Source organism: Oncorhynchus kisutch, linkage group LG6, assembly GCF_002021735.2.
Source record: "Oncorhynchus kisutch isolate 150728-3 linkage group LG6, Okis_V2, whole genome shotgun sequence".
Taxonomy (NCBI): Eukaryota; Metazoa; Chordata; class Actinopteri; order Salmoniformes; family Salmonidae; genus Oncorhynchus; species Oncorhynchus kisutch.
This window is the reverse complement of record NC_034179.2, coordinates 16,986,041-17,006,204: the sequence shown is the minus strand read 5'-3', so window position 1 is coordinate 17,006,204 and position 20,164 is coordinate 16,986,041. Positions and strand designations below refer to the sequence as shown.

The 20,164-nt window shown below is 44.4% G+C and overlaps 1 long non-coding RNA gene across 1 annotated transcript in view; it reads right to left on the bottom strand.

Moving 5' to 3' along the window:
* The window catches only part of LOC109892419 (uncharacterized), a 55,223-nt gene that overhangs the window by 19,959 nt on the left and 15,100 nt on the right, over window positions 1-20,164 (bottom strand). Inside the window, exon 6 of the long non-coding RNA XR_004210198.1 lies at window positions 4,007-4,043. This is a non-coding gene — a long non-coding RNA (uncharacterized LOC109892419). The remainder of the gene's footprint in view (window positions 1-4,006; window positions 4,044-20,164) is intronic.

Below are 20,164 nucleotides of genomic sequence, written 5' to 3'. Positions count from 1 at the left end.
CCTCACCATATCATATCTGGACTTTCTCTAGAGACTACAGACAAACCCACCACAGCACAGCTGCAACTGGGCTTCTTCAGCATCTGGGCTTCTTCAGTTGACCGCTGCCCAGAGGTTAGGCTGAGGGGTCAGATCTTTGGCTCCCTTTGGAAATTCAATGTGAGGACTGTGACAGACAACAGTCTCTCCATTCAAAGAGGTTTAAAAAGGTCAAAAAGGTTTTCCTGAGCCCACACTAATCCTTAGAGAAAGTAGGGCAGAAACATGCTTTAACATGCAGAGAGGGTATGTTTTATTAATATACCAAGACTCACTGACCATGTCTGGGTCACACTGATTTAGGTTTTTTAGTAACAGCAAAATCCAAAATTCTAAAAAGGCACTCGCACATCTGAGCTATCTTTGTTGCAGGTAAAGGTAACAGTTGAATAACCTGAGAAAAAAGAAGAAACCCGCTCTTTATTAAGCTTTACGTATCGGCCTCAAGGTCTTCGTCAGAGCAAAGTGGAGTCCAAAATGGCAACCTATTTATTCCCTTATACACTGCTCTAGTTTGATCAGGTCAAATAGGGCTCTGGTCAAAAGTAGTCAGAGCACTTCATTGGAAATACGGTGCCATTTCAGTCTTGGAAAACGTGTAGCAGTTGCTGCTCCGCTGCTTTAAACCCAACGTCACCATCCATCCGGAATGACGAGAATGAGATAAAACCACCTCCTCCAGTATCTAACCCACCACACCACACAACAGTGCATTCCTCTCCCTCAGCTGAGTCTCAGGATTCACAGTGTTTAAGCAGACATCCAGCCCCATGCAGGCTACTGGCCCGTGACTTCTCTTCTACATTCCATCCAACGGAATAAAGCCTCATATTCAAAACATCCATGTAATGAGAGGAACCTTCAGAGGCTGCTGCCCTGCCAGAGACTCACATAAAGGCCTCCTGGATAACCCTGGCTACAGCATTAGGCTGGATAACCCTGGCTACAGCATTAGGCTGGATAACCCTGGCTACAGCATTAGGCTGGATAACCCTGGTTACAGCATTAGGCTGGATAACCCTGGCTACAGCATTAGGCGGGATAACCCTGGCTACAGCATTAGGCTGGATAACCCTGGCTACAGCATTAGGCTGGATAACCCTGGCTACAGCATTAGGCTGGATAACCCTGGTTACAGCATTAGGCTGGATAACCCTGGCTACAGCATTAGGTTGGATAACCCTGGCTACAGCATTAGGTTGGATAACCCTGGCTACAGCATTAGGTTGGATAACCCTGGCTACAGCATTAGGCTGGATAACCCTGGCTACAGCATTAGGCTGGATAACCCTGGCTACAGCATTAGGCTGGATAATCCTGGCTACAGCATTAGGCTGGATAACCCTGGCTACAGAATTAGGTTGGATAACCATGGCTACCGCATTAGGCTGGATAACCCTGGCTACAGCATTAGGCTGGATAACCCTGGCTACAGCATTAGGCTGGATAACCCTGGCTACAGTAATAGGCTGAACTGAAGTTTTTGTAGTTTCCTTGTGAGATGCCAAATAGACAGAAAAACTGAATTGATTCTAGCTGGGATCCAGTCTCAGCTGAGACCCAATAGTGGGTTCTGAGTGGTACCCACCATGTGGGAAGCACTAAGTAAGAGGCAGTGTTGGTATAAAAGACAAACAGTGTGGAGGAGATGAGAACATCTCAACCCCGCAGTTCTGTTGGCACTTATGTTACCACAAGAACCCATGGCCCATGTCTTTAGTTGCAAAACAACACACACAATCTGAACCTTCTCATCCATACTTAACTCTGAGCCAATGAGGTTTCGATAATTGTCCAGAAATATGTTCATCATGCTGGGAGTACTGACAAAGACAACCACTTTGTTGCCCCATCACTTTGGGCAACGCTGGTGACCAACCTACACCAAGGGCTTTGGTTTTCAACCAAAGGGATAGGCAACTCTTTTACACAAAAATGCAGAGCCTTGGATAGAAGAAACAAGACAACAATGTCTGCTTTAAAATGTCAGAGACAAGAGGACTGTCTGCTTACATACATTGCCATTAGAGAGAATGTGGCCCAGAGAAGACCACCCTCTTCGAGACTTATCTCACAAAGAGAGATTTAAGGGGACCAAGCCAAAGGAAATAATTTTCGGTAACACTTGACTTTAGAAAGAGTATAAAGGGTAAGGTAAAGAAGTACTTTTTTTTACCAGTCTATATAAAGTATGCATAAAACCCTTCTCTAACATGGTGCCTACAGAAAGTATTTATACCCCTCGACTTATTCCTCATTTTGTTGTTACAGCCTGAATTCAAAATGGATTAAATACTTTTCCCCCCTCACCAATCCACACACAATACCCCATAAAGACAAAGTCAAAACTTGTTTTTATTGAAAATGATGTACAGAAATATCTAATTTACATAAGTATTTACACCCGAGTCAATACTTTGTTGAAGCACCTTTGGCAGTCTTTCGGGATAAGTCGAAGAGCTTTGCACACCTGGATTGTAAAATATTTGCACATTATTATAAAAAAAAATATTTAAGTTGATTGTTGATCATTGCTAGACAGCCATTTTCAAGTCTTGCCATTGATTTTCAAGCCGATGAAAGTCAAAACTGTAACTAGGCCACAAAGGAACATTCAATGTCGTCTTGGTATGTAACTCCAGTGTAAATTTGGCCTTGTGTTTTAGGTTGTTGTCCTGCTGAAAGGTGAATGTCTCCCAGAGTCTGTTGGAAAGCAGACTGAACCAGGTTTTCCTCTAGTATTTTGCATGTGCGTAGCTCTATTCCGTTTATAAAAAATAAAAAAGTTAACTCCCTAGTCCTTGCCGATGACAAGTATACTCATAAAATGATGAAGCCACCACTATGCTTGAAAATGTGAAGAGTGGTCCTCAGTAATGTGTTGTATTGGATTTGCACCAAACATAATGCTTTGTATTCAGGACATAAAGTTAATTTCTTTGCACTTTATTTTTATTTTTTATTTTACCTTTATTTAACCAGGCAAGTCAGTTAAGAACACATTCTTATTTTCAATGACGGCCTGGGAACAGTGGGTTAACTGCCTGTTCAGGGGCAGAACGACAGATTTGTACCTTGTCAGCTCGGGGGTTTGGACTCGCAACCTTCCGGTTACTAGTCCAACGATCTAACCACTAGGCTACGCTGCCGCCCGAGATCCAATTGCCTTATTGCAAACAGGATGCAGGTTTTGGAATATCTATAATTTTGTACATGCTTCCTTCTTTACACTCTGTCATTTAGGTCAGTATTGTGGAGTAACTACAATGTAGTTGATTCATCCTCAGTTTTATCCTATCACAGTCATTAAACTCTGTAACTATTTTAAAGTCACCATTGGCATCATGTTGAAATCCCTGAGCGGTTTCCTTCCTCTCCGGCAACTGAGTTAGGAAGGACACCTGTATCTTTGTAGTGACTGGGTGTATAACTCCACCATGCTCATATACATTGTCTGTTTTTTTTATACCAATAGGTGCCCTTCTTTGTGAGTCATTTGAAAACCTCCCTGGTCTTTGTGGTTCAATCTGTGTTTGAAATCCACTGCTCGACTGATGGACCTTACAGATTATTGTATGTGTGGGGTACAGAGACGAGGTAGTCATTCAAAAATCATGTTAAACACAGAGTGAGCGCATGCAACTTATTATGCTACCTGTTAAGCACATTTTACCCCTAAACTTGTTTAGGCTTGCCATAACAAAAGATTTGCCACAACAAAGGGCTTAAATAGTTATTGACGCAAGAAATTTCAGCTTTTCATTTTTTATCAAATATCATTTAAAAAAATCAAAAAACACATTTCCAGTTTGACATTATGGGTAAGCCAGTGACACAAAATCTCAATTGAATCCATTTTAAATTCAGGCTGTAACAAAACAAAATGTGTAAAAAGTAAAAGGGATGTGAATACTGTGTGAAGGCACTGTACATGGTATTTGAAACAGTAATTGAGGTAGTGACATACCCTCGTCTTCCTCCTCCTTCTGTGGAGAAGCTCGTCGCTGCGGAGGGAGAAGAGGAGTTCACAGTCAGGTATACCACAGATCAACAGGTCATTACCACAGGTCACAGCTATTAATACTGATGTCACCCAGTCAATCATGCAGACTGAAGAGATCCAAGGATACTAGCTTTTGGCATGTGGTCTTATGTCAGTTTAAATGACCATTTATTTATCCAGACCTTTCTATAGGATAAATAGCAATCCACTGTTGTGGGTTTTGACAAACACTTATTGTTCAAAGACACCTACTCCAAGCTTCTCACAATATAATTATCATACGGAATGTGTGTGTGTGTGTGTTCACTGAGCTGTCGTAAAACGAGCATAAATACACAATGATCATAGGCAGCACTTCTATACAGTTTAAGGGTTGAAACATGTACATTAAAAACTAGCTTGGCTCAAATAAATCGAGTGGCGCCTTATTAGAAGGGATGTTGAAACGGCCTTTCAAGCAGGCCAGGGTTCTGGCACCACTAGAAGGGATGTTGTGGTTGAGTGAGTACAACACAGCGCCATAAAACTCCTGCAGAGTAAAGTCCATCTCTCTCTGAGCAACAAGTTACTGATCCCTACTGCGGCTGTTGAGCAAATTAACTTGATGAAGTGCTTGAGACGGGGAAACTGGTGCTCAAACTGCCTTCAATTTGTTCCCAGTTAAAAATACATGTCCTTGGTTGGTTTTTAAATTGTGGCTGGCTGGCTATATTCATACCCTTCGCAAAGAAGAATCCAGGCTCTATTCAAAAATCGCTCCCCTTGTCATAACTTGCTTCCTACGTTTATTTCTATAGATTGCAATTACAGTAATAAAAAAAACAAGGGGTGTTATCTTCAGATGGACTCAAATAAATGTAAAGATACATCAGAGCCAACAATAGAGAGAGAGCAAAAGACTTCAAGACACAAGCAGTGGTATGTACTGGATCTACAAATAAAGTATGTTACAATTACTGTGCTGAGCCTGACTGCACATTCATTTAAACTGAAAATGTTCAATCAAGTGTGATTGTCCAGCCTTTCTGACCCTGAATGAGAAGTCCTCCAACAGTGATAAAGTCAGGCCACTGAGGCCAAGACAGGTCCAGACATGATGGGTGTACTGGCTGGTTGCCCAAACCCCCAGCTAGAGAAGGAGGGAGGGAGGGAAGAAAGAAAAGATCAAGAGATGGAGAGACTGGAGAGGAAGTTTGCTCTCTATGCCAATATTCCTTCTCATACTTTAACATGACTGACTGAGGCAACAAGGGCCATACCAGAGCCCTGTACTACAAATCAGGTTTGAGGAGTTAGTGAGGCAACTTTGGTTAACTCTGATTTCAACTCAGGATAACTGGTATCACAAAAGTGTCTCACCTTTTAGCCAGGTACATTTCTGTGGCAACAAATCATTCAGAACTTACCTGTGCTGGGGCAGGCTAACTCAGGGCTAACTCCATTTATCCTGAATGAGGAGTCCGAAACGAATTGAGGACCAATGAAATCAGATACCCTCCCTCTCACAAAGATTGAGAAAGGACTGATTAAATATTTGATTAAACAAATATTTATTTGTATAAAAAAGAGAACTGTTAAAATACCACTCACATTACACATTTAGTCATGTATTTTGATATTTTCTAAACACAAACTGACAGGCAGAACCAACCACAAATTCTTAATCCATAGATGGCAGTTCACATTCAAGTCAAGACTGGCAGTCTTGCTAGTGTACCCATGGGTTTAACAGTCAAGTTGATAGGAGTGGTGAAAGGTGCTTGTGCATTGATAAGCACACTAAAGACGGCATTAACTAGAAGAAATAAAATAAAGAGGGCACTTTAAAAGCCTACTTCACACCATAGCCTAGTGAACCTTCATTTTGATTTCAGCACAAATGAAAATGTGGCAATGCCTCACCTATGGATTGATGTTTCAACACTGTCTCAATGAAGAGTTCGTTGTTCGACTAGCCACGTGTGACATTTACAAGCCTGCTAGAGTTAGTGGCAGATGAACAAGCAACATCCACCGTAGTCGTATGGATGAAGCCTGCCCTGGAATGTGAAGCTAACTGAAGCTGGCTAGCTTTAGAAAAAACTGAGGAGATCTAGCTTGCTTCGTAGTTTACCACTCAGGTATGTGATGTGGAGATAACACATCACATACACAGCCTGACAGCTTTGTTTGGGTCCCTTTGCAGAACACAGGTAACACAGGTAGGTAACACAGGTAAGCTTCAGTCTGGCTGGGCCCCAGCCCAGAAACACATCAAGGAAGCATCTCTCCAAACAATGTCTGCCTTTGTTTCTCCTCACAGCTGCTTCTCTGAACTGAAACACTTTTTTCTAGTCTTTCTCTCTCTCTTCCTTTTATTCCTCCTTCTGTACTTCCCCAGCTCTCCCTCAATCCTCCATTGCTCATCAGAAGCTCGGGGGCGAGGCGGGGGAGAAATGAAGGCATCAAACTTAGTGACGTCTGATATGTCTGCCTCAGTAAAATGTATTATGGTGATTGATTTGATCCTGTCGTGTCTCTTCCTTGATTTGCTCCCTGATGTGTCCAAGTAGAGGCTCAGGTATGGGAAGTCTATAAGGTACTGTAGGTGTGGCCCAGACACAGCTAGGCATGGTGGAGATGTTTCCCCTCCTTAGGGGTTCAGGTATGGGAGGTCTATAAGGTACTGTAGGTGTGGCCCAGACACAGCTAGGCATGGTGGAGATGTTTCCCCTCCTTAGGGGTTCAGGTATGGGAGGTCTATAAGGTACTGTAGGTGTGGCCCAGACACAGCTAGGCATGGTGGAGATGTTTCCCCTCCTTAGGGGTTCAGGTATGGGAGGTCTATAAGGTACTGTAGGTGTGGCCCAGACACAGCTAGGCATGGTGGAGATGTTTCCCCTCCTTAGGGGTTCAGGTATGGGAGGTCTATAAGGTACTGTAGGTGTGGCCCAGACACAGCTAGGCATGGTGGAGATGTTTCCCCTCCTTAGGGGTTCAGGTATGGGAGGTCTATAAGGTACTGTAGGTGTGGCTCAGACACAGCTAGGCATGGTGGAGATGTTTCCCCTCCTTAGGGGTTCAGGTATGGGAGGTCTATAAGGTACTGTAGGTGTGGCCCAGACACAGCTAGGCATGGTGGAGATGTTTCCCCTCCTTAGGGGTTCAGGTATGGGAGGTCTATAAGGTACTGTAGGTGTGGATCAGACACAGCTAGGCATGGTGGAGATGTTTCCCCTCCTTAGGGGTTCAGGTATGGGAGGTCTATAAGGTACTGTAGGTGTGGCCCAGACACAGCTAGGCATGGTGGAGATGTTTCCCCTCCTTAGGGGTTCAGGTATGGGAGGTCTATAAGGTACTGTAGGTGTGGCCCAGACACAGCTAGGCATGGTGGATATGTTTCCCCTCCTTAGAGGCTCAGGTATGTGAGGTCTATAAGGTACTGTAGGTGTGGCCCAGACACAGCTAGGCATGGTGGAGATGTTTCCCCTCCTTAGAGGCTCAGGTATGTGAGGTCTATAAGGTACTGTAGGTGTGGCCCAGACACAGCTAGGCATGGTGGATATGTTTCCCCTCCTTAGAGGCTCAGGTATGTGAGGTCTATAAGGTACTGTAGGTGTGGCCCAGACACAGCTAGGCATGGTGGAGATGTTTCCCCTCCTTAGAGGCTCAGGTATGTGAGGTCTATAAGGTACTGTAGGTGTGGCCCAGACACAGCTAGGCATGGTGGAGATGTTTCCCCTCCTTAGAGGCTCAGGTATGGGAGGTATACTGTATATGAGGTAATGAGTTCCAGACACAGCTGGACATGGTGTTGGTTTGTTTAATGGTATTTCTCCTCTTTAGAGGCTCAGGTATGGGAGGTCTATGATGTATGCATGTGAGGCTTAGACACAGCCAGCCAGCCAGCCAGCCAGCCATGCATGGTGTTGGTATGTTTTTCCTCTATTGGGTCTCAGGTAGATGAGGTATTTGAGGTTTGTGAGCCTCAAACACAGCTTAGCATGGTGTTGCTATGTTTCCTCTCTCCATCCAGCAGAGAGACTGTCAGAGCTGATTCCAGAGCAGGTCCTCACAGCGGAGGTGGCAGACAGGAGCAGCCTGGATCTCTGTTGGAGGCCTCTGAAAACCGTCGCCTGCTCAGTGCCACGTCTCAGTGTGTCTCAAAACCATCTCTCTGTGTCAGAGACGGGCTGGCAGGCTCATTTCCTGGAAGAGCTTGTTTTGGGGAGCCGGGCTGAGTGGACTCAAACATAAGGAGTTAGGGCACGATCAGGTCACATTGGCTCAAGATGAAGGAGCTCCAGTCCATCTTAAAATATGGATACCAGGAGACTAAGTTCAATGAACAGTATAATGTTTGCTGATCATGTTAACCATGTAGAAAAATGTAATGATCAATCAGAATGCATTGTTTAGTAATCATGTCCAGTTCAGCAAGAGGATGTACCACAACTTGATTGCATCATCTTAACTGGCAAAACAACTCTGGGGTTGCTAGCTGTTGATACGGTAACTACACAAGCTCTGCTTTGTCAGCACAAAGATCTGGATGGAGCTATATATTCTACTGGGAGGATCTGGATGGAGACAGACCATAGGCTATATATTCTACTGGGAGGATCTGGATGGAGAGAGACCATAGGCTATATATTCTACTGGGAGGATCTGGATGGAGACATACCATAGGCTATATATTCTACTGGGAGGATCTGGATGGAGAGAGACCATAGGCTATATATTCTACTGGGAGGATCTGGATGGAGACAGACCATAGGCTATATATTCTACTGGGAGGATATGGATGGAGACAGACCATAGGCTATATATATTCTACTGGGAGGATCTGGATGGAGAGAGACCATAGGCTATATATTCTACTGGGAGGATCTGGATGGAGACAGACCATAGGCTATATATTCTACTGGGAGGATCTGGATGGAGACAGACCATAGGCTATATATATTCTACTGGGAGAATCTGGATGGAGACAGACCCTAGGCTATATATATTCTACTGGGAGGATCTGGATGGAGACAGACCATAGGCTATATATTCTACTGGGAGGGAGACACTTCTGACGGAGGGATCATTTGCTGCTTGTCTTGACACGCTAACATTTGAAAAACAAGAGAGACATCTCCAAGGCAACAGCCAAACCATGGCGTGGCTGGCAGCTCCCCGTGCCAATAAAGGAGACGGGGAACGATGGCGGGAGAGGGGCCAGATAAAGGATTGGGGCCAAAGAGGAGGGGAACGAAGGGAGGGAAGACACCCAGCCAGCAACACCTGCTCATTCAATCCTGGGGGCTCAGCACATTCCACACAAAGGCCTACAATACTGCTACACTGACACATTTGTTTGTTTCCCCTCACTAACACATAGGTAAACTACCTATTCTGCCTGCCTCCATCTGCCTGCCTGTAGAGATGACAGTATCAATCAAGTCGAAAAACACTATTCTTGACCAGACTGGTTGATTGGCAGCCACCTGCATTGATAGTCATAAGATAAAAGTAGACAACGTGAAAACATTTTAACCCTTAGAATCGTGGAAATTGGCCTATATGGATAGGGCCAATTGAAAATTTTCCTAACAGAAGCAATACAGTTGTGACAAAAAAAATCCTTATTTCTCGTAAAATAAGTTGAAATTTAAACAAAGTTTTGGTCTCTACTCCTTGTTATTGGATTTTTAACATTGCAGAAACAATTATATTTTTGGAAACTTAAGTTTACAATAAAAAAATAAAACAACAAATGGAATGGATAAAATGATTGGCACCCCTGAGCCAGTACGTGCTTGCACAACCTTTGACCAAGATAACTGCCAACAAATTCTTCTTGTAGCCATCAATGAGCTTGCTGCACCTTTCTGGCAATGTGGACCACTCTTCAGCAGCAAAATGCACTAATTCTTCAATGATAGAGGGGTACCCTCCACCAACAGCTGTTTGAGAACGGTGCGGAACACGTACTTGAAAACACTCATGATTCTACGTGGCCGGTTTACGGGCTCCTGACCAATCACACTTTTTTGTGGTGTTTCGCATTGATCTGAACTTTTTTTGTACACAATGTTTCCGCCATTGTTCCCTATGATTGAAAAGAGCAATCACTATGATCAGAAGCGCAATCACTAACCTTGATTTGGTTTAAGAATTCTACTTCCATGACTATGCCGCGCAGGATATACTGCTCACCCGGAACTAGGGCCTAATCCAAGACACTCGGTACAGGAAAAGACGCCGCTATAGAGGCTGATGTGGGCTGAGCCTGATGTAACTACGACAACGTGTAGATAAACCTCCTCCATTCTATTTCAGAACAAACTAGACAAGTTCCGTTCGAGACTATCATATCAACATGACCTGAAGAACTGTCAAATCCTATGCATAACGGAGTGGTGGCTGAATGAGGACATGGTTAATGTAAATGCAGTTGTTTTCTCTAGGCATCAGCAGGACAGATCATCAGCGCCTCGTAAACTCAAGGGTGGGGGAGTGTCTCTGTTAACAACAGCTGCTGCGCAATCTCTAATATTAAGGAAGTCTCGAGGTTCTGCTCACCCGAGTTAGAATACCTCATGAAAAGCTGTAGACCATGCTGGCACCAACCGATGCTGGCACCAAGACCGCACTCAACGAGCTGTATAAGGCCATAATAAAAACAAGAAAATGCTCACCCAGAGGCAGCGCTCCTAGTGGCTGGTGATTTTAATGCAGGAAAACTGAAATCCGTTTTACCGAATTTCTACCAGCATGTCACACGTGCAACTAGAGGAAAAGAAACCCTAGATCACCTTAAAACCAATAGCAAGGTGTGGGGACCAAAATAGTTTTTACATGTGTATTAATTTTAGAACATTTGCCATTGAGGAACTGAAGCAAGGCACTACTGTAGCAATCCAAAAACATTCCATTATAAATCTCAATCTGGGTCAGGCAGGCACATTTTAAAGCTTATTCTACTGCCAACATGGCTAGCTAAGTTATAAAATACAATCTTACAGTGTTAGGCTTTCAAAAGGCACTTAAGACAGAGTGTAATTTTGGTGCACATAGAATGGTCACGAATGCATTCAAGTGCGGGTTCCGTGTCTAATTTTCTTCACAATACGACAAACAGAAACTCATTGTGTTCAGGACAACCCAGGGTATAACTCATGCCATCTTGTAACTTTGGATCAAACATGGAGGTCATAATCATTGATATTGTAAATTACAGGAGTTTTCAAATAAGGAAATGTGAAGTGCACGTTTAGACTTATGGGTGTGGTTTGCTTGTACAATATCAAAACAATATTTATTATAATCCTCAACATCTCATCTTTCAGAACACATCCTCTTGATTTAAAGCATTGTACTCACTCCAAGAACACCAAATGTGCAAAAGTAGCCCAATCAGAGGGCTTCTACTTGATAGCACAGCAAGAAGTCAAAATTGGCTAAGGTTAGGCATAAGTTTAGTAGTGTGGTTAAGGTAAAAACACAAAATCGCATAGAATTAGGTGGGGGGTTATGACTTTGTGGCTCTGGTAACTAGTGACGACACAATTAGTGGGAGGGATGGGGACATGTTTATAACGACTGTCAGTTAAAACTTCTACAGGCTGTGAAAAAGAGAACCTTAGGCTATAGCATGTTACAATACGGACACTGCATTCCAATTTAGGCGATTATCAATGACACAATCTGCCATATATATGGGATGACAGGGTGTGTGAGAGGAAATGGTTAATTCTATATTACTTTACAAGAAATAGACATGTAACCTATAGCCTCATATATAGACTAGCTACATATAAAGTGTATAGCGCAGTAATTACGCATAATCTTATTTCAAGAAGTGGTAAACTGTCACGAACAGCCTAAAATATTGACCAGAGAGGTGTACTACAAAGCAGCATCAATGTGTTAGACAGCTAAAAATATGCTTAAAATGGGCATGATTGATTCATGTCTAAGTTAATGAATGAACCAGAAACTATTATTTCTGAATGTTAATCAAAGTTAGCTGGCTAACTCATTGATACTGCTTTGTAGTATACCCCTCAGCTAATGACTGAGAGTGAGCCTGAGTGGAGGTGTACAGTTAAAAATAGCAGAAACACCACAAGGTGTGCCCTAGTTTCAGCCTGCCCAATGTGAGGTCTCAGTGGGTATTCATTCAGCCAGATGAAGAATAACACTTCATTGAATAACATATTAGTGAATACAGTGGCCTTGTGTTAGCAGGACCATCCCAGCCTCTCTCTCCCACACACACTTAATGAGACCAGGCTTTGAAGAGACGCCAGAGTGCACTGACTCTCTCCGACTGCCTACCCCTCCCTCCATCAGCCGGGGGGGGAGAGTCGAGAGACAGACACCCATCCATCCTCTCCTACTCCCCTCCACCCCTCCTTCTTCCCACCATCCCAACCGGAGCACAATGCCAGCCATTCAGCAGCACCTTTCCTGGAACTGGGACTGTCCTCCCACAACACCATAAGGAGGAGTAGTGAGGAGAAGGAGGAAGAGTGAGTGAGGAGATCAGATGTGGTTAGACAGACAGGCAGACAGAGACAGCCAGTTAGACGTTTGGATAGGACCAACCTATATACATTAAACTTCCTCCCTTTCCTCTCCTTTTCTGAGCAGAGTGAAGTAGGAACAGGTCCTTGTCACTCCTCTCCGCTGGGTCGGGCGGCTCTCAGCCTCTCAGGGGCTGCCAGCGATTGTCGCTCATTCAGACAATTCAAATAAGCGAAACCTAGGGTGCTGTGGATGATTTACTTTTCATAAAGAAAGCACACAAAGTGACTGGCTATGGCCCAGCCAGCTGCTCTCGCTGTCTCTGCTGTATCAGAGGGCTCAGCCGGCAGCGTTTAACCCTCCAGTGGCCAGAAGGAACCCTCAGCTTAGACAGACAGAGGGAGGGAGTGAGTGATTCCCCTGCCTCAGAGCAGCAGTCTAAACCAGGTCTCTGGTATACCATAGAGAGTGGGATGACAACAACATCTAAACCTTTTGTGTCTATCTCTGGACAAGACTGAAGCACCAGGCCAGGGCTGGAATCTAGCCAAATGAAAACCCACTACTATGACTGCCATAGAGATTTGGATGAATGTGCTGGAATAACAAGGTGTCTGGGTGGACTGACTGACTCCCCTCAGGGGGGTTTGAGGGGGACACTTCATGGCTTGGTTCACAGCCAAGCAGTACAGTGAGACAGAGAGGGGGGATCTTACCGCAGCACCAGCACAGGCAGGAATCTGCATGACTGTGCAGAGAAGGAAAGAAGCAATGTGGATCTCTCTGCTACCAAGTAGGCTAAATTCCCCACAGGTTCTTCATTCCATTCAGCCCATCAAACACAAAGAGTGCTAAACACGCACATCTGTTTCCAGAGAGAGAGAGAGAGACCCATGCTGGGTAGACATGCTAGGTCAGGCCAGCAGAGATGTGTAGACAGACAGACTGTCAGGAGGGGGTCAGGAACTGGATTACCTCTAGTGGTTCTCAACTAGAGAACAGAGTCCAGTGCTTCCTGACCCCCATGACCTTTCGCTGAGAGTCCGCTGGGTTATGACCAATCACAACAGACAGGTGCAGCCAATTAGCCACACTGTGTCACCGGTGTGTGTGTGTCGAGGGTAAGGCCACTTGGGCTTGGATAATTGGTGTCGTGTCCCAGTTAAAGGGCAACTCCACCACTTTTCAACCTCATTTTCATCATCTCCAGCACTATACCAGTGTCGACATGTGAAAACATCACATTTCTATGATCTGTGGTTAAAAAGCTAAGGTCCTAAAAAATGTTTATCTGTGACATCACAGGGTAGAATTAAAAGAAAAACAGTGATTTTTAAAACCTGCAACGAGTTTCTAGCCAGATGGGAGGGGTTTTCCTTGCTCCCTACGTCACTATGAATCTCATAGTGTTTGAAAATCACTGTTTGAAATATATTTTTACTTGATGTTGTCAGGAATGTTTTAACTTTATATATTTTTTAAGGGGATTATTATGGAGTTGGTCCCCCCCTTTGCTGCTATAACAGCCTCCACCCTTCTGGGAAGGCTTTCCACTAGATGTTGGAATATTACTGCTATAACAGCCTCCACTCTTCTGGGAAGGCTTTCCACTAGATGTTGGAATATTACTGCTATAACAGCCTCCACTCTTCTGGGAAGGCTTTCCACTAGATGTTGGAAAATTACTGCTATAACAGCCTCCACTCTTCTGGGAAGGCTTTCCACTAGATGTTGGAATATTACTGCTATAACAGCCTCCACTCTTCTGGGAAGGCTTTCCACTAGATGTTGGAATATTACTGCTATAACAGCCTCCACTCTTCTGGGAAGGCTTTCCACTAGATGTTGGAATATTACTGCTATAACAGCCTCCACTCTTCTGGGAAGGCTTTCCACTAGATGTTGGAATATTACTGCTATAAAAGCCTCCACTCTTCTGGGAAGGCTTTCCACTAGATGCTGGAATATTACTGCTATAACAGCCTCCACTATTCTGGGAAGGCTTTCCACTAGATGTTGGAATATTACTGCTATAAAAGCCTCCACTCTTCTGGGAAGGCTCTCCACTAGATGTTGGAATATTACTGCTATAAAAGCCTCCACTCTTCTGGGAAGGCTCTCCACTAGATGTTGGAATATTACTGCTATAACAGCCTCCACTCTTCTGGGAAGGCTCTCCACTAGATGTTGGAATATTACTGCTATAAAAGCCTCCACTCTTCTGGGAAGGCTTTCCACTAGATGTTGGAATATTACTGCAGAAACTTGGTTCCATTCAGCCACAAGAGGATTAGTGAGGTCTGGCACTGTTGTTGGGTGATTAAGCCTGGATCGCAGTCGGCGTTCAAATTCATCCCAAAGGTGTTCAATGGGGTTGAGGTCATGGCTCTGTGCATGCCAGTCAAGTTCTTCCACACCGCCCTGGACAAGCCATCTCTGTATTTAAAAAAATAATAATTCACCAGGTAGGCCAGTTGAGAACAAGTTCTCATTTACAACTGCGACCTGGCCAAGATAAAGCAAAGCAGTGCGACAAAAACAACACTGAGTTACACATGGGATAAACAAAAGTACAGTCAATAACACAATAGAAAAATCTATATACAGTGTGTGCAGATGAAGTAAGGAGGTAAGGCAATAAATAGGCCAATAGCGGTGAAGTAACTACAATTTAGCAATTTACACTGGAGTGATCGATGTGCAGATGAGGATGTGCAAGAAGAAATACTGGTGTGCAAAAGAGCAGAAAAACTAAAACAAATATGGGGATGAGATAGGTAGTTGGTTGGTTGGATGGGCTATTTACAGATGGGCTGTGTACAGCTGCAGCGATCGGTAAGCTGCTCTGACATCTGATGCTTAAAGTTAGTGAGGGAGATATATGTCTCCAACTTCAGTGATTTTTGCAATTCGTTCCAGTCATTGGCAGCAGAGAACTGGAAGGAAAGGCGGCCAAAGCAGGTGTTGGCTTTGGTGATACCCAGTGAAATATACCTGCTGGAGCGCATGCTACGGGTGGGTGTTGCTTTGGTGACCAGTGAGCTGAGATAAGGCGGAGCTTTACCGAGCAAAGACTAATAGATGACCTGGAGCCAGTGGGCTTGGCAACGAATATGTAGCGAGGACCAGCCAACGAGAGCATACAGGTCGCAGTGGTGGGTAGTATATGGGACTTTGGTGACAAAACGGATGGCACTGTGATAGACTGCATCCAATTTGCTGAGTAGAGTGATGGAGGCTATTTTGTAAATGACATCGCCTGAGTCAAGGATTGGTAGGATAGTCCGTTTTACGAGGGTATGTTTGGCAGCATGAGTGAAGGAGGCTTCGTTGCAAAATAGGAAGCTGATTCTAGATTAAAATTTGGATTGGAGATGCTTAATGTAAGTCTGGAAGGATAGTTTACAGTCTAACCAGACACCTGGGTATTTGTTATTGTCCACATAGTCAGAAGTTGGAACCGTCCAGAGTAGTGAGGCTAATCGAGCGGACAGCGATCGGTTGAAGAGCATGCATTTCGTTTTACTAGCATTCAAGAGCAGTTGGAGGCCACAGAAGGAGTGTTGTATGGCGTTGAAGCTCGTTTGGAGGTTAGTTAACACAGTGTCCAAAGAAGGGCCAGATGTATACAGAATGGTGTCGTCTACATAGAGGTGGATCAAAGAATCACCCGCAGCGACATCATTGATATATACAGAGAAAAAAGTCTGCCCGAAAATTGAACCCTGTGGCACCCCCATAGAGACTCCGATTTGACACACTGAACTCTGTCTGAGGAGTAGTTAGTGAACCAGGCGAGGCAGTCATTATTGAAACCAATGCTGTTGAGTCTGCCGATAAGAATACGGTGATGGACAGAGTCGAAAGCCTTGGCCAAGTCAACGAAGATGGCTGCACAGTACTGTCTTTTATCGATGCGGTTATGATATCGTTTAGGACCTTGAGCGTGGCTGAGGTGCACCCGTGACCAGCTCGGAAACCAGATGCTGGGGGGTGCAGAGCTGTTGGCCCGGGTAGGGGTAGCCAGGTGGAAAGCATGGCCAGCCGTAAAGAAATGCTTATTGAAATTCTCAATTATCGTGGATTTATCAGTGGTGACAGTGTTTCCTAGCCTCAGTGCAGTGGGCAGCTGGGAGGACGTACTCTTATTCTGCATTTGCATACTGCAGCATGCAAATGGCTGTTTGAAAAAGCTAGCCTTTGCTTTCCTAACTGACTGTGTGTGTGTATTGGTTCCTGACTTCCCTGAAAAGTTGCATATCGCGGTGACTATTCGAAGCTAATGAGGTACGCCATAGGGTGTATTTGTGCTGGTCAAAGTCTGGATTGAACCAAGGGCTGTATCTGTTCATAGTTCTACATTTTTTGAAAGGGGCATGCTTATTTAAGATGGTGAGGAAAGAACTTTTAAAGAACAACCAGGCATCCTCTACTGACAGGATGAGGTCAATATCCTTCCAGGATACCCGGGCCAGGTCGATTAGAAAGGCCTGCTCGCAGAAGTGTTTTAGAGAGTGTTTGACAGTGATGAGGGGTGGTTGTTTGACCGCGGACCCATAACGGACGCAGGCAATGAGGCAGTGATCGCTGAGATCCTGTTTGAAAACAGCAGAGGTGTATTTAGAGGGCAAGTTGGTCAGGATGAGGGTGCCCATGTTTACGGATTTGGGGTTATACCTGGTAGGTTCCTTGATAATTTGTGTGAGATTGAGGGCAGCGAACTTAAATTGTAGGACGACCGGGGTGTTAAGCATATCCCAATTTATGTCACCTAGCAGTACGAACTGCTAGGTAGATGGGGGGCAATCAATTCACATATGGTGTCCAGGGCACAGCTGGGAGCTGAGGGGTGTCTATAATAAGTAGCAACAGTGAGGGACTTATTTCTGGAGAGGTGGATCTTTAGAAGTAGAAGCTCAAACTGTTTGGGCATAGTACTGGATAGTATGACAGAACTCTGCAAGCTATCTCTACAGTAGATTGCAATTCCGCCCCCTTTAGCACTTGATGGAAAATGTTGTAATTGGGGATGGAAATTTCAGAGTTTTTGGTGGCCTTCCTAAGCCAGGATTCAGACACGGCTAGGACATCAGGGTTGACGGAGTGTGCTAAGGCAGTGAATAAAGCAAACTTAAGGAGGAGGCTTCTGATGTTAACATGCATGAACCCAAGGCTTTTACGGTTGCGGAAGTAAACAAATGAAAGTGCCTGGGGACACACAGGGCCTGGGTTAACTGCTACATTACCAGAGGAACAGAAGAGGAGTAGGATGAGGGTACGGTTAGGGCTATAAGAACTGGTTGTCTAGTGCTTTGGGAACAGAGAATAAAAGGAACAGATTTCTGGGCGTGGTAGGATAGATTCAGGACATAGTGAACAGACAAGGGTATGGTAGGGTGACGATGAGAGAGGTTGTATCTCTGGAGGCGCCAGTTAAGCTAGGTGCGGTCTCCGCATGTGTGGGGGGTGGGACACAGGGGCTATCTGAGGCATGTTGAGCAGGACTAGGGGCTTCACAGTAAAATAAAACAATGAGAGCTGCCCTAACCAACAGTATACAAGGCATACTGACATTAGATTGACATTAGAGAAAGGCATAAAGAAATCACAGGTGTTGATTAGGAGGCCTAAGACAACAACGGATGAGACAACAACGGATAAACAGCTAGGACAACAATAACGGGTAAATGGCGATGAAAGGGCAGAGAGGGTCAGTTAGCTACACACAAGGCCTGAGTTCGAGGCTGAGATCGACAGATAAACAAAATGAAGTACCGTGTTAATGAACAGTCCAACAGGCATTGGTTGTGTAGCCGAGTGATCATAGGGTCCAATGAGTAGTAATAGATGAAACAGGGAGCCGCTCGGTAGTAGATTACTACGCTAGGCGAGCGGGAGACACGGCGTTCAGGGAGCTAGCAGAATGGACCTCGCTTTGTGCATGGGGGAATTGTCATGCAGAAACAGGAAAGGGAAAACTGTTGCCACAAAGTTGGAAGGACAAAATCATCTAGAATGTCATTGTAGCATTAAGAATTCCCTTCACTGGAGCTAAGGGGCCAAGCCCGAACCATGAAAAACAGCACCAGACCATTATTCCTCCACCAAACTTGACAGTTGACACTATACATTGGGGCAGGTAGCGTTCTCCTAGCATCCGCGAAACCCAGATTCGTCCGTTGGACTGCCAGATGGTGAGGGAGGTGTGATTCATCACTCCAGAGAATGCGTTTCCACTGCTCCAGAGTCCAATGGCGGCAAGCTTTACACCACTTCAGCCGACGCTTGGCATTGCACATGGTGATCTTAGGCTTATGTGAGGCTGCTATGGCATGGAGACCCATTTCATGAAGCTCCCAATGAACAGTTCTTGTGCTGATGATGCTTCCATAGGCAGTTTGGAACTCGGTAGTGAGTGTTGCAGGACAGACGATTTTTACGTGCTACAGCACTTGGCGGTCCCTTTCTGTGAGCTTGTGTAGCCTACCACTTCTCAGCGGAGCCGTTGTTTCTCCTAGACGTTTCCACTTCACAAAGACAGCACTTAGTTGACTGGGGTAGAAATTTGACAAACTGCCTTGTTGGAAAGGTGGCATCCTATGATAGTGCCACGTTGAAAGTCACTGAGCTCTTCAGTAAGGCCATTCTATTGCCAATATTTGTCTATAGAGATTGCATGGCTGTGTGCTCAATTTTATATGCATGTCAACAACGGGTGTGACTGAAATAGGCAAATCCACTGATTTGAAGGGGTGTCCACATAAACTTATATATACACAAAAGTATGTAAACACTGGTAATGTGCTGGAGATAATGAAATTCACGGTGAAAAGTGGTGGAATTGCCCTTTAAGCGCGAGTTCCATTGTCTGCAGGGCTGAAGGAATGTCTACTGAAATAACAACGGTAGACTATCTTTGTGTGTGAATAAAAGTCTAATGACTGTTATTCTTTAACCCTGGAGCTTGATTTAGATGTGGCATTTTGCTGCCTGACTGACTGTAAAGTGGTCACCAGGACGACCCAGTAGCTCCCCTAAAAATAAAAAGGTGTACATTGTGTTGTGTCTTAAGTTGTGTGTATGTATGTATGTATGTATGTATGTATAACACACTACCATTCAAAAGTTTGCTGTCACTTAGAAATGCCCTTTTTTTTAAAGCCCTTTTTTTGTCCATTAAAATAACATCAAATTATCAGAAATAGAATGTAGACATTGCTAATGTTGTAAATGACTATTGTAGTTGGAACGGCAGATTTTTTAATGGAATATTTTCATAGGCATGCAGAGGCCCATTATCAGCAACCATCACTCCTGTGTTTCAACGGGATGTTGTGCTAGCCAATCCAAGTTGATCATTAGAAAGCCCTTTTGCAATTATGTTAGTACAGCTGATAACTGCTGTGCTGATTAAAGAAGTAATACAACTGTCCTTCTTTAGACTAGTTGAGTATCTGGAGCATCAACATTTGTGGGTTTGATTGCAGGCTCAAAATGGCCAGAAACAAAGAACTTTCTTCTGAAACTTGTCAGTCTATTCTTGTTCTGAGAAATGAAGGCGAGAAATTGCCAAGAAACTGAAGATCTCGTACAACGCTGTGTACTACTGCCTTCACAGAACAGCTT